Consider the following 15,425-nt stretch of genomic DNA (forward strand, 5'->3'; position numbering starts at 1 on the left):
TTTATCCTCCATCCTTTCTGTTTTGTACATATTTGTCCCTATTGTATCATACAGGTGCTTACATACCTGTGTTACTGGGTTATTCCAGGGCAAGGGCAGCTGCATGTGGAGTCCTTATAATGCGCTCACATCTTTCATCTCTCACATGCAGTATATGTCTTTGAAGCATTCCATCCATGTAGAAAATAAACCAGAAAAAATCATCAGCAGCCTATTCTTTAGTGGCTGGCTTTGCATCTGTTGTAATGGTGTGATAAGTTAAATTACATTCTGTGTGTCTGTGTACTGTGGTCTAAGCTAAATTGGCTAACTGACCTCAGTTTTTTTCTTCAGCTCCTATCTGTGATGACAGAGGCTGCTGTAAGGAAATGATAATTCCCTTCTGCCATCCCACAGACAAGCGGCAGAGCCTGACAGGAGGAGAGGAACAGAAGCTGCTGCATGTTAATCATTGCTATGGAGAAATCTGCTCTCTGAAGCCTGCTTCACACCTCCCCTGATTTGCATGGTTTGTAATGATCTATTTCACACTTGAATTATGTTCTGCCATAAAGATTAAAATGTATATTTAAAAGACATATAAGAGACACAAACACTGCTCCGTTACTGTCCATTTTATGACTTTGATGCATTTTATGATGATGCCCAAAGTAAACATATTAACAGAGATCCTATATTGGCTATTTACGATGTAAGGAATAGGAAGAGAGCGGGAAAAAGCCATTTGCCTGATGAAGATATTAAGTGCCTGCTTTTGCAGGTTGTTGTGCTCCAATGTGTGTGGTAGGAAGAAGACTCTTGCTGGTAGAAACTAATTGATCTTGACGAGGATCAAACCAGCGAGAAATGAGGTTAATGTGGTTTATGATTTTGTCATTGTTAATATAATTGTTATTATTACTGTTTTGCATAGTGCTAACCTGTCCAACAATCAAAGATGTGTTATCCAAGCACATCAGTCCCTAGCCCAATGGAGTTTACATTCTATTTTCCCTACTGTAGCATTCAAAGACATACTGTACCAGGGACAAATTAGCCATCATTATGTGTTTAGGCCTTGCAAGGAGACCAGAGCACTCAGCTGAAAAGTTTGCTCTTTTGTGACCATCTCTGGTCTGATTCAGAGATGGATACAGGAGAGGGGACACTCGCAGATTCCTAATAATTGGGAATCTGCAGCTGTGCAAGACCCATTCATGCGCAGAACAGGCCTCTCATTATAGCCTGTACTCAGAGCCGGTCCTAGGCATAGGCAAACTAGGCAAATGCCTAGGGCATTTGGTATGCCTAGGGGCATCAGCAGCTTCTGTTGATTAAAATGATATGCGGCATGCCTATATTCTGCGTGTAGCATTTCATATGCAGATACAGCCACAGTCTCACACAGTATAGGCATGCTGCATATCATTTTAATCAGCAGAAGCTGCTTGTGCATCCTAGCCACACAGCAATGCAAATAAGATGCATTTTCATAAAAAAAGGGTGCACAACGTTAGCATTGAGGCAAGATTTATGAGGACACATCTTTATCCAAGGTAGAGGTCACAGTGTTAGCGGCCGTGTGAGTGCTGTGTGTGTGGGTTGGGTGTGCAGTAGTATTCGGCATATGTGTAAGGGGCATTTTGTGTGTCATGTGTAAAAATGCATTAATAATGTGCGGCGTATGTGTAAGGGGCACTGTGTGTGTCATTATGTGTATAAGGGCATTAATAATGTGCGGCATATATGTAAGGGGTACTATGTGTGTCATTATGTGTATAGGGGCACTAATAATGTGCAGCATATGTGTAAGGGACATTATGTGTCTCATTATGTGTATAAGGGCATTAAAAAAGCTTGTCATAATGTGTAAGGCGCATTATGTTTATTAGGACATTAATAATGTGTGTCATATGTGTGAGGGGCATTACTTTGTGGTATTATGTGTATAAATGCATTAATAATGTGTGACATTATGTGTATAAGGTGCTCTACTGTGTGGCGTAACGTATAGCAAGGGCACTACTGTGTGGTCTAATGTGAATAAAGAGCAATATGGAGTGGTACAATATGAATGAGCAGCAATTCAGTGTGATGTAATGTGAATAAGGGGCTCTACTGTGAGGAGTAACGTATAAAAGGTAAAGTGGTACTACTGTGTGATGTACTATGAATTATGGACACTATCGCATGATAAAATGTGAATAAAGTTGCAGTACTGTGTGGCGTAATTTGAATTGGGGTTACTATTGTGTGGCCATGCCCCTTGCCAGCAAAAACACACCCCGTTTTTGGGCTGTGCACCGAATGTGCGCACTGGTCTTATTTAAAATATAGGGGGTAGGAGCACCAAAATAAGGACTGCTATGGGTGAGGGGTGATGGTGCTGGGAAAGGGATGCAGGGTCAGAGGCAGAACTAGCAGTGGTGCTAGGGGGCACCATCCAAATCTTGCCTAGGGCATCATATTGGTTAGGGCCGGCTCTGCCTTTACTTCACCTCTGCCACTGCCTGAATGAAATGCACTGGTGTTGAACGGGGGAAAAGGGGGCGAGGGAAGGCCTGTGTTCCTGGGAGAGGAGAGCCAAGGGTCTGTGTGTCACCGTGCATGCTTCCTGGCCTCACAGACCCCTGTCCGTTTATCAGTTGCGTAAGCTTAGGCTTACTCAGCTGGCCGACTGTGTGAGCATCGTGTCCATTTGTCACAATGTTGGATCCCAGCATGTGACGTCGGTCGCAGTGCTGGGATTGCAGCTACATGCAGAATACATCTCTACTACTGAGACGTCTTCAAATCGGCTTACATGCGCCATTGAATTTCCATCCATCTCTTAATCAGGCCTTGTGTTCCCAAATCCCTAATATGAAGAAAGCAGCCACAATGTCCCCTTACTATGATGATTTACTCAATGCAGTCAGCAAGAGGCAGCATAAAAGGAAATGAAAGTAGATTGAGGTAAAACGGATCAAAAAAATACTGATTTGATCTTGAAAGAAAATGACAATCAAGCTTTCTTAAATTGTTTCCAAAAGATAGAGACAATGAATCAACTCAAAGAAACTAAAATTTTATATTAATTGATAATCCTTTTGTACAATTACATAATATGTTAATTGGTTTAATAACAAATAATTGTTAATATTTGTTTTGTGTAATAAAATGAGTTTATTAAAATTGTTGGTTGATAAAATTCAAAAACGTATTAGGAAATCATTTGCGAGGGGGGCGGGCGGAATTTTGAGTGCCTTGGTGCCTCTAAAGTGTTTAATTCTGCACTGTCCATATCCAACAGGATTTTGAGTCTAACATTTACTGTATTGAAGAATCAACAGCAGCTTACACCAGTAACAAAACACCAAGAGGGACATATATCAAACCTTCTAATAAGGACAGATGGAAGTTGCCCATAGTAACTAATCAGCTTCTAGCCAGGGCTGTAACTAGGCGGGGGCTAAGGGGGCATGCGCTCCAGGTGCAGGATTTGACGGGGTGCCAAGGAGTTACAGAGGAGCAGGGTTTTTTGTTTAGATTTTTACTGGCAGTGCTGTGCTGCTCCAGCGAGACAGCAGACAGTACCCAGGGCATTGGCTCTGACCAACCTGTCTGCCCACAGCTGGCACCGACGCTGTCCGGGTTAGCTCCAGTTCCTGGGATCTCTACTATGCCGGCTTTAGGGGATGTAGTATAGTGATGTAGTGCAGTGTATAGGGGAATGTAGTGCATTGATGAAGTGTTATGATATAGTGCACTGTATGGGGACACACAGAGGAGCATGTAGTTGAACACACTGGCGGGGCATGTGACACATAGGGCCTTTGAGGCGCATAAGGGAATATTGTCCAATAGTATTCCCTTTTTAAAAAAATTCTGATAATCTGATTATTTAAGTCTGACAGGGTTTTTATTTTATTTTATTTTATTTTTTTTGGGGGGGAAGTGCCGCGAAAATTACTACCTTGCCCCGGGTGGCATAAATACTAGTTTCGGCCCTGTTCTAGCTATGTACTTGATCACTGATAGCTAGTAAAAGATGGTTGGTTGTTATGGGCAACACCTTCACTTGTCATCTTTAGAAGATACATCTCACCCAAGTAAGAATAATAAAGACCTATAGGTCTAAGCTACATACCCAGCCAGTCACCAAGAATGATTATGCAGGCCGACCTATAAGCATCCTGAAATACAAAATATATTTTACACCATTCTAACTTTCAAAAACAAGAGGTTTAGCTGCTTCCTGGTTCTTTTCTAAACAATTTTGTCCCTGAAGTTAGCCAATCCATGATTATGAGTTCCGCTTCTCAAGGGAAGTCTGAATCTTTTTGAACAGAAGGCAATAATCCCAGTTAAAAAAAGTGTATAGAGATGGTGTCATTTAAATCCCCAAATAAGAGTGATATTGATGCCTATTAATGAACTGTAAATGTCAAATTGCTTTCTAACAAATATTTAAAATGCCAGCTCTAATATATACTGTGGACGCCTGCGCATCTTATTACCATGCGCTATGAATGTGCGCTATACATCGCAAAACACTGCATCCCATAAGAGAAAACAATACACCCACACATTATCTGAGTTCCAAAGCCCATTGATGTATATATTTGTTATTAAAAGGATATGTATTCAATATATCACAATGTACAGTATATATATATAGTTACATGGTTACAATTTACACAGTAAGCAGTTAATACAAACTAATTCAAATACATACATGGCCAGCGATACAATTACCATATTTTGTTCAAATAAAGTCTCCATTCCATATCACTCTCTCTCTATCTCTATCTCTCTGTAAAATCATGCAGCCACTGGACAGTCAACATCTCCACCATCATCTGGGACAAAAAGAACAGCCAGCTCTTGTGTCTGCAATCAGCTATATACTATGTAGTTTGGGGGAGTGCACAGACTAGTCTAGGGGAGGGAACTTTCTCATTCATGAGGAGTCACTGGTCAGTTCATATGCAAGCAAGGTCCAGCCTTGATGGTGTAATTACAGGAGATAGCCACTGGTCAGGCATGCTGTCTTCCAGGAAATCCATTGTTCTAATAAGAGTGACTTTAGCTTTCATACATTTAATCATATCTACTTGTTGCAATGAGCTACAACTTAATAACAGGCATCAAATTGATATACACATTAATCTGGTTGCTTTAATACCAAACACGACATGTCCATCTTGCTTCGTTCCAATGATACACATATATGACGTTACTCCATTATATAATTTGAAACTTTACGATGTCTGGCGCTTGATATGTTCAAATTATGTGCTGTATGAAATATGTGTCGAATCTATCTCTGTGGCATGTCTGTGTAAATGCGTATGTTACCATATATTGCTGTGCTCGCTGCGCGTATTTGCAAGTATAGCGACTCATAATGTGTGGAGTCTGCATGTCCTCTCTATGTAATATTTTTGACTTTGACAGTCCACCCTTTGGCAGTAAACAATAACTGCCATAAATTATTAACATAAGAAAAAATATTTCAGACAATAATCGGTGACCTAGACACACGTATGTATTCATTTCGCAAATCAGACACTTGACTATATTTGGGGAAGACAGGGAGGAGGACAAGACATCCTCTATATGCACTCGGCGGTCACGGGACCACTGGTTGGGTGTGGGGCAACATTCAACCTCTAGAGTATGCTGGGACAGTGCTTTGGCCTATAATGTCTAATTTGAATGAACATTTCACACATACATGTACCTGCGTCTTTGTACACTGATGTTCGGATTCGATTGAGGTTCTGCTGGGTAGAGGGAGAAGACACAAACAAATCGTGAAAGTGACATAAAGTATAAAGTTTTCATGATTTACATATTCCTATCATTTTCTGAACATTGTTTCCATTTCTGGAACATATGCTAGGTCTGTTTAATCATTGAACAAGGGTTATAAGTAGTGTCCTTCCTAGATAACATAAACCTTCGGAGTTCAGGGAAAGCCACTCATAAACCTTTCTTCCACATATATTAATGAGCTCTTTATCTGCTATGTGTGAATAGCCATTGTCTGATTGTTCCTGATTACCTCCAATTTCCTGAAATTGGTGAGATTTAAAGATACCAAGGATTTATCTATGGTAACTGGTGGATCTTAAGGCTAGGGGGTCTAGTTATATTATATTCTTTGTCCACCGGTCTCCTCCCCTTCCATGTAATTCAAGTACCTCAGCAAACTCTAAAAAAAAATGGCACGAATTCTGCATCTTTTCATCTTAGAGGTACCTGTGAGCACATCCAACATTCCGTTTGGTTTAAGACCTTACCCACTAGTGAGTGGCAATCACTCAAGGGATGTCTGTCACCTTTTTGCTAGACTGACATCTCTGGATGCTCTCATCATCAAATATGGGGTCACAATAACTACAAAATACAGTATTCCTCAGACAATAGCCTATCATGTTACCTCCAAACTCCGTAACTACTAGACCTTTGATTTTTCTATGGCTTTAACAAACTGATCGGCTAATCCTGGGATCCTATAAGGAAATCACTCCTTCCTCCAGAACCAGTTCCAGTCCCACACTCGACTCCTCATGAAAAACCTCGCAAAAATAGAACGTCCTGAAAAAAATGTTTGTCAGTGGGAAAGAGAGAAAAGAGAAATAGAACAAAACAACTATTGTTCATAGCAAATCAATTACAACGACTGGTCTTTCTGTGATCCTTTAGTACGCTCAGGTAGTGTTCAACAGTGCCGCCTCTCAGTCTTCACGGAACAGACTCTTTGGTGATACTTTTGCAATCTCACTCCATTTACGAGTTCCTTCCGGACTACCGACTTTCCTGCAATGGGAATCGTGGACCCAAGTCTCTCTCTCAGCTACTTTCACTGGGATAGTGCTGTCAACAAAACTTGGTACAGTCCTTCCCACCTGTCTATTAGGCAAACTGAGCGTAAGAACAATCACACAGTCTCTTGGTTCACAATCAAGACAGTTAGTATTTGGCATACCAGGAATCAACAGTTTCAAGTTCTTTTGTCAAGTTCTCAAATGCTGGTTCATCTCGATAAGGTACTGTACTGTCACCTCATTGGTGTATTTCTGATCATTGTGCGGCTCAATCATGACATGAGGTTGTCTTACAAAAAACAAAACAAAAACAAAAACAAATTTCGAAGAGGGTGATTCATTAAGTGAAGATCTGTGAGTGGTTCCGATGCTACATAATACTAGTGGCAGTATACATGATCACAATAGTCCAATTTCAAGCTTTGCTCCTACTCCTAGGTGTACCATTATCTACACACAAATTTCTGTGCAATTTTCTTTGCAGTAAACACAGCAGCACCCATGGCGGCAAGAAATGCTTCTACCCAGTTTGAGAAAACATCAGTGCACACCAACACATAATATGAAAAAAAGGACTATGCGCTCTGGTGAGTATAACTGCAATGTGATTGTCAGCAGCCTCTTGTAAAAGGGAATTGCCAATCCCTTACCGCACAAAAGTAACAAACAAAAAATCAAGTGGCGCTTGACAATCAGATAATAAAAAACATTTATTAAATGTAAATAAAATTCAATACAGCAACCTCCCGGGGGTGTAATACAATGTTAAAACATCACAATAATCTTGATAAACAATGTGATATGGTTAAACACCTGGTCTATGATTATACCGGCCTTTTGAGAAAGACGCCCTGCTGGCGTTGAAATGCGTTAAGGAACACAGGTTACTCCGTGAGGATCAGTACCACTGTGTACTTCAATCTCCCTCCAGAGCCGTGCACAGGAGCCCAGTTTGACTGCTGCGGCTCGGAGATCCCAGCCCGCAGCTTTCTACCTACACAGCTCCAGCCTCAGCCGCTCTGTACACTGTCTGGCGGCACGAACGACAGGCTGGCTGTTGGTCAGTGCTCTCGGCCTGACCCCTGCTAATACTCCGGCTTTACCAGCCATCGGTCTCCGTGTGGGAGACACGGAGCCTTCAGATGCAACATCGGCTGGGTGAGGACGGATAAAACAAGCTCCCTGCGCACCGCAGCACCGTTCTTCATTCATCGCTGAGGCTCTGGTGTTCAACATTTCCCTGGCTAACGGGATAACACCAGGGAGCAGGCATCGAAAGCTCCTGCCCAGCGTCAACAGGTGCATTTATTCCTATTCATCATTTCATTTTGCTTATACTGGTTGAATAACGTATTAAGTTTGTGTCACATGCAAAAATCTTTAAGCACACAACTGTGAGTAATCTATTTGGAAATCATCTTGCAGCTGTACATTTCAGTGTACACATTGAACGCTGCACAATCCGGGACCTTCTTGGTAATATTGGTAATTGAATCTTCATCATTTGTTTTAATTGGTGCTCTAATCATAGACCAGGTGTTTAACCATATCACATTGTTTATCAAGATTATTGTGATGTTTTAACATTGTATTACACCCCCGGGAGGTTGCTGTATTGAATTTTATTTACATTTAATAAATGTTTTTTATTATCTGATTGTCAAGCGCCACTTGATTTTTTGTTTGTTCACACCAATACATAACAATAATTCCTAAAGGGTGTTAACTGTACGAAGTCGATTTGTATTACCTGAAAAGGTCCGTCTGCATGAGGGATATGGGATGGCTCTGTTGGTATTGCCTTACCAATATTCTTCCTCAAGCAAGTAATACATGTCATTGCTTTCTTACCTGCATGAGAAGAGAACCCTGGTGCACTCCAGTAGGCTCTTACCAATTTGCACATACCTTCCTTATCCTAGGTGAGTCAGACCATATGCTACCTCAGCTAGGCTTGGGAGATATGCTCTGGGGGCCACTGGCTTACCGTGTCCATCTGTCCAAAGTCCTGAGGACTCCTGTCCATATCCCTTCACCTTCCAGACCTCCTTTACCTGTAGGGAACACAAATTTGTATCTTAATTTAACTGTTGTGTGTTTGCAATGTAGAGTACCATGAGCATAACTCAAAAAAAAAAGAAAGAAAAAAAATCTCTAGAAGAGAGAAAGAAGAAGAAAATGAAAAAGAAAATGTCAGGTTTGCCATTCACCAACAGGCATATCAGTGTCTATACAAAATTTCCCTTCACCAGTATTCTCATCCTTCCTCCACCCTTTGTGCATGACAAGACACACTGCAGTAATACTGGTGTTATCGTGCTGGTGAGATATACTGGGTTCAGGCAGAACTCTGAAGGACCAATTAGGCATGTAGTGTTTGAACTGTAATCGGGTCCATGTATTGTACCACCCTGTGTGAACTCAAAAGATGAAGAGGAAACTGTGGAGAAACAGAATAGAGGTTGGTGACAGATGAGTTTGTAGAGGTGGAGAAGATTTTATTAAAATGACAACTGGATTGGGCACTATGGGGAATTGATTCTAAACTATCCTGTTTATCCCCCTTAGATCCTGCACTAGCCTGTAACCTCTCCCCCACTCTTTTTCACAGGGAAGATGGAACTATTGGCTGTGCTGGACATCCTGACTAGGATGCCCTGCTGTAGCAGCCGCTCTATGATGGGATACACTCCTAATTCTACCTCTGGCTTTAGAGGATACTGAGGGATTTTTTTTTTGAGCTATCCTGCCACCTTTTATTTGTACTACTACTGGGACTACATTTGCCATCAATCCAGTGTCCTGTCCATCTTTGGTCCAAAGGGAACCCGGTATTTATGAGATAATTTCCTCTACCTGTGATGGACATGAATCTAGAACAGTGTAATGCAACATTAGTCTTTGTGGGTATCTAACATACCTTGTACTTCCTGAGCGGGAGTACAATATATGTATTTCACATTTAACAAAATCTCTGTTACGTTAGTCAGGAGCCATTTCTGTTAGGAAAAAGAAGGAAAGGAAAGGGTTTAGCATTGTAGGGGCCCAATCATAACTTCAGCAGGTTTTTGTCAAAGGGTAATGTTGCACTTCTTTCGTTCCTCCCATTTGCCGAATTAATGTTTTCCAGTGATCTTATCCAGACAGAGAATTTTCTATTACTGCAAAAGACAAAAAATAAATAAAAAAATTAACAAGCTTCTAGGTCATGCGAAGTATTCATTCAATCCTTCTCATCCCGTATTAAGGGTATGTACATGGTCCAACAAACATTTCCGAGCTCATCTTGATACTACGGGCATTACTAGGAATGAATACCTCTTATATGGTAACTAAAAGAAATACCCGGGGTTTACCCTATCTCTGTCCGCTTTCCTACTGGCAAATACTAATGTGCGGACGGGTTTTTCTCCATTTCTGACATTACTTTCTTAATTTTTTTTATATATTTTTTTGTTTTACTATATATGTACACGAATGACACCATACTTGCCAGTTCCACTATTCTCAGCCACTTCCCCCGCAGGCTACTGCTCTTCTTTTACCGGTTGGATACTCCTCTGAGTGCATGAGAAATGGCTGAAACCAATCAGGTCGCCTTCTCCTCCTAAATAAAACTTTGACATTCATTAGTACATATATAGGTTACATTCATATTTTTCATATTTTTATTATTTTCTATAGTTTGTATGCTGGCCGTAACTGCTTCCACATCTACATATGGCGGTGTACTTGCTTTCTCTTTTTCTTCCTACTTGTTTATTGTTGCTACAAAATCAAACAGTTCTTATATTTCCGTTCTTGTCTTATATGACTTTGGTTAGACATACCACCTGCAATACGGGTGGTATTCATGTGACCGCCGGTCAGCTGACCGACAGTCACATGACCTCCTCCACGAGCCCGACGGCTCACTATCCCAATGGTCAGCATGCCGACCAACAGGGACTATTTCCACTCATGGGTGTCCACGACACCCATAGAGTGGGAATAGAACCCGTGGCGACCGCAGGCCGCCACCAAGCCCGCAGCGTTTTCGAGCGCAGCGAGCCCGCAAGGGGCTTGCTGCACTCGCCCCTCCCCGCCGGGATCCCGGCGTCGGTAAGCTGACCGGCGGTCTCCTGACCGCCGGACAGCAGTACTACATCCCTGCAATACCTTAGGATCAAACTCACCAACCCCAGAGAATGATGCCCTATCTTCAGCAGTCATATGTACCCATTCATTGTAAAAAGCCTCCATGTGTGAACTATATTTCTCACACATAATAAACCTCGCTGACCCTCTCGGCCACAATTCTGACCCCTTCGGTCGCAATTCTTCAGCCTGAACCCTAGCTACCAAACGCCCACTGCTTGTGCAATTGGATCCCATCACGGACTTTTTGCCTGTAAACGAAATCCCCAAATGCACAACACAATAGACGGTGAAAGACACCTAACGCTTTCACTCACTTCTTCTCCGCTGGTGTACCACGACTCACTCCAATTGTGACCACCGCATACCAAGTGAGGCCCTAACTGGCTTCTATTCACTGGAAGTCTTTGGAGTAACTTACCTTTTCCAGTGAATATCCACCGTTGAAGATTTTCCTGAGAGAGACCAGCGAAAACTTCCCTTTATGCAATACACAAATCACGCTTGCATATGCTCTACACGGTGCTAGTGATACCTTTGTTTACGCAAAAGCTCGCAAAGGGGGTATCAAGTTGCATCACGTATCGCACCCACAAACATGCGGTCCAATCGCACAGCGTATAGGTACTTGTTACCTATCCGCCCTATGATCACTGGAGTCGAATACAAGCTGCGCTCCTCAGCCGGAGCATAACACAAAACCTTTAAACTTCAATTCACAATTTCTATACTCCTCAATGCACAATTCTATATCACGCTCCTCTGCAAATCACCTCACGATTTGCGTATTATCTCTGTCTGTATTAACGGAAGTCAGCCGCCTCACGCCACCAAGCCTCCACTTACTTGGTGTACCACGGGACCCGATTTCCGGGGTTCAAATCCACTCACTCCGCTTTCACTCACTCAAATACACCTTGTTTTTCTTTTCTGTACAGAAAATTCCACTCCCTTAGGTTGGTTACTTTACTCCAGAGGCAGTACGGTCTAAACAAAGTCTCACACTAATCTGCTTTTGAAATCGGATAGTTATGTGCTATTGTATTAAATGTATACTATCCCGCCTTTTAATTGAACAACTATCGTGTGATTTGTACTTAGCGTCCATACTCCTATGCAACCTTGCGTACACACGCTACTGTGCGTGCCTTTTACGCCGCGTGTGCGACCCTGTACTTTGTCCATACCACGTGTACAAAAGTGCATCCGCAATAAAACAAACCACACAGTCTCTATAAATATGAGCAATAAAAAGCTACTATCGCTCCTAAACACAACACCCAGTTTTTCTGTATAAACCTTTAACAACTAGGCCAGAACTGCATTTCATGTCTTTTACGATTACACCCTTAATACATTTATTTCAAATTTATCTATATAGCAAACAAATGTATCCGATTTCACACAGATCTATAATGACTAATAACCTATAATTTAAATGCTATGATTCAGATTGGATAGCTATCTTGCAGAACATACACTGATATAAATATACACATAATTATAATAATAATATTATATATATATATATATATATATACCATTTACTGCCCTCCTATGAGACACATCACCTCTTCACTGCCTCTAATTTGCATATCAAAGATATTTGCTTTTCACTACTAAAAAAAAAAGTAGTTACACAGGTTAATTTGCATTTCAATGCCTATCCTAGTAAACAGACTCCACAAGTCTTGGAAGAAAAGAAAGAAAAAAACAAAACAAAACAAAACTCTCTCTTTTATCTGTGTGTAATTCTCTATAAATCAAGTATTCACTTATCTCACCATTTACTCTCACTAGGCCCAATTGTAACTATTTGTAATTGACTATGGTATGGGTTAAATAAATTCATTGGTAACTCATAAATGGTGCTGGGTTTGTAGATATGTGGAAACTCTGTGACAAAGGAAACTGATTGTTCTGAGCAGACTGAAAAGCAGCTATTTAGAAAGTGACCTTCCTAAAATGGCCACTGCTCCTACCCCTTCCACATCCATCAGGTTTACACAAGATGGTGGACACGCCATGTGGCTCCTTTGTCACTAAGAAATCACACTCTATACAGGCACCAAAGTTACTTTAGGCCTGAGTTTAAAAAAATGTACACATTTTCTCAACATGCTAACACAGCTATATTATGGCTATGCAGCAACTTTTAAATGTACTTTAAATCTACTTAACAGATAAACAATCCAATCTGAATCAAACACAATATGACTTATTTGAACTTTGTTTTGCAACAATAAAAATATATTGTAGCATCTTAAATATTATGAGAAACACACCGTCCCCTGAATTTCATATCAGCTCCTTACTAATAACACAACAAAACACGTGGATGTGATTCGTCAGGATGTCGCGATGCGTCCATCGTTAGCCGGTCAACCACAGCCGCGCTTGTAATGTACAGAGCATCATTAAGAACATGATATCGCAGACGCAGCCCCATATGTAAATGTCAACTTGCTTTCTAACAAATATTTAAAATGCCTGCTCTAATATATACTGTAGATGCCTGCGCATCTTATTACCATGTGCTATGAATGTGCGCTATACATCGCAAAACACTGCATCCCATAAGAGAAAACAATACACCCAAACATTATCTGAGTTCCAAAGCTCATTGATGTATATATTTGTTATTAAAAGGATATGTATTCAATATATCACAATGTACAGTATATATATAGTTACATGGTTACAATTTACACAGTAAGCAGTTAATACAAACTAATTCAAGTACATACATGGCCAGCGATACAATTACCATATTTTGCTCAAATAAAGTCTCCATTCCATATCACTCACTCTCTCTCTCTCTCTCTCTCTGTAAAATCATGCAGCCACTGGACAGTCAACATCTCTACCATCATCTGGGACAAAAAGAACAGCCAGCCCTTGTGTCTGCAATCAGCTATATACTATGTAGTTTGGGGGAGTGCACAGACTAGTCTAGGGGAGGGAACTTTCTCATTCATGATGAGTCACTGGTCAGTTCATATGCAAGAAAGGTCCAGCCTTGATGGTGTAATTACAGGAGATAGCCACTGGTCAGGCATGCTGTCTTCCAGGAAATCCATTGTTCTAATAAGAGTGACTTTAGCTTTCATACATTTAATCATATCTACTTGTTGCAATGAGCTACAACTTAATAACAGGCATCAAATTGATATACACATTAATCTGGTTGTTTTAGTACCAAACACGATATGTCCATCTTGCTTCGTTCCAATGATACACATACATGACGTTACGCCATTATATAATTTGAAACTTTATGATGTCTGGCGCTTGATATGTTCAAATTATGTGCTGTATGAAATATGTGTCGAATCTATCTCTGTGGCATGTCTGTGTAAATGCATATGTTACCATATATTGCTGTGCTCGCTGTGCGTATTTGCAATTATACCGACTCATAATGTGTGGAGTCTGTATGTTCTCTCTATGTAATATTTTTGACTTCGACAGAACCCAAAGTTAAAATCAATGAAGTTCAAGAATCTTTAGTGTTTAGCCTTAACCGTGATATTGTGCCAAAGGACTCCAACTCAGCTAGGGGTGTCCATATAGAGTTGTGAGAGGGACAAAGTGACAACATCATCCAACAGGATGATTTTATGCCTACAATTGTAAGACTGGCCAGGAAAATAAGGCAGCAATTGAATATGATTATACTCATTAAAAATACTTAAAAATGCTATATATACTGTAAGTACATAATAATTACACTGATTTAACCAGCCACTGACGTACATGGTAACAATAATTATTAATTATTCAACTTTTTTTTTTTTTTAAATGGGGGACACTTTTATGATAGTCCTAAGGCATTCACCCTTTTCCCCTAGAAAGTCACTCATAAGATGCTTGGCTAATGGTGGTGGAAAATTATGTTTCAAGAATCATTGCAGAATATCTCTTAACTGCCATATTGTATTCCAACCTGGGAGCATTACCATTGTTTTAAAAATTATCAGCAGTTTGTAGGATCAAAATAGATTATTTACTAACCATCAGTTTTGACTGTGTTTTGAAAGCTACTGTCAATGCCCATTTACCTAATAACATCTATATTGGTGATAACCTGTGGCAAATCTGCTACGGCTTTGAAGGCTTTCTAAATTTGGGAGTGGGGCCTGAATTTCCACTAACCTGCACTAATGTTGGCCAGACACGGCTGAGAGAGCCATATAAGGGAGGTCTGCAGGCAGTGTGTGCCATTTCCCCACCGAGGTTCCAACCAGCCCTAGTTATAACCAGGGCTGGCTTGCACAGGGAGCTCGGCCCACATAAAAGCATGTGGTCCTACTTCCTCATCATTGCCAACCTTAGTGCCAAGAGCTGCTAGGCTATACCCCACATCACAGGATGGGGGGGTTATTAAATAGTTATTAATAGTATACTGTCTTTTATTGGAGTACTACAGATCCAAGCAAGTCCTTTCATGCTCAATTTTAATGGTTGTCAAAGCATGCTAGCACTTGGAGAACC

At 40.8% G+C, this 15,425-nt stretch overlaps 1 long non-coding RNA gene across 2 annotated transcripts in view; it reads left to right on the forward strand.

Annotated features, from left to right (window-relative positions):
- The window catches only part of LOC134931978 (uncharacterized), a 31,448-nt gene extending 16,885 nt beyond the window's left edge, over positions 1-14,563 (forward strand). Inside the window, exons 3-5 of one of the 2 annotated variants that reach the window (XR_010179214.1) lie at positions 334-508; positions 7,279-7,381; positions 13,775-14,563. This is a non-coding gene — a long non-coding RNA (uncharacterized LOC134931978). Of the gene's footprint in view, positions 1-333; positions 3,059-7,278; positions 7,382-13,774 lie in introns of those variants that run through there. The other variant, XR_010179213.1, reaches the window with a different exon arrangement.
- The last annotated feature ends 862 nt before the right edge of the window (positions 14,564-15,425 follow it).

Source organism: Pseudophryne corroboree, chromosome 6 (genome assembly GCF_028390025.1).
Source record: "Pseudophryne corroboree isolate aPseCor3 chromosome 6, aPseCor3.hap2, whole genome shotgun sequence".
In the NCBI taxonomy this organism is placed as follows: Eukaryota; Metazoa; Chordata; class Amphibia; order Anura; family Myobatrachidae; genus Pseudophryne; species Pseudophryne corroboree.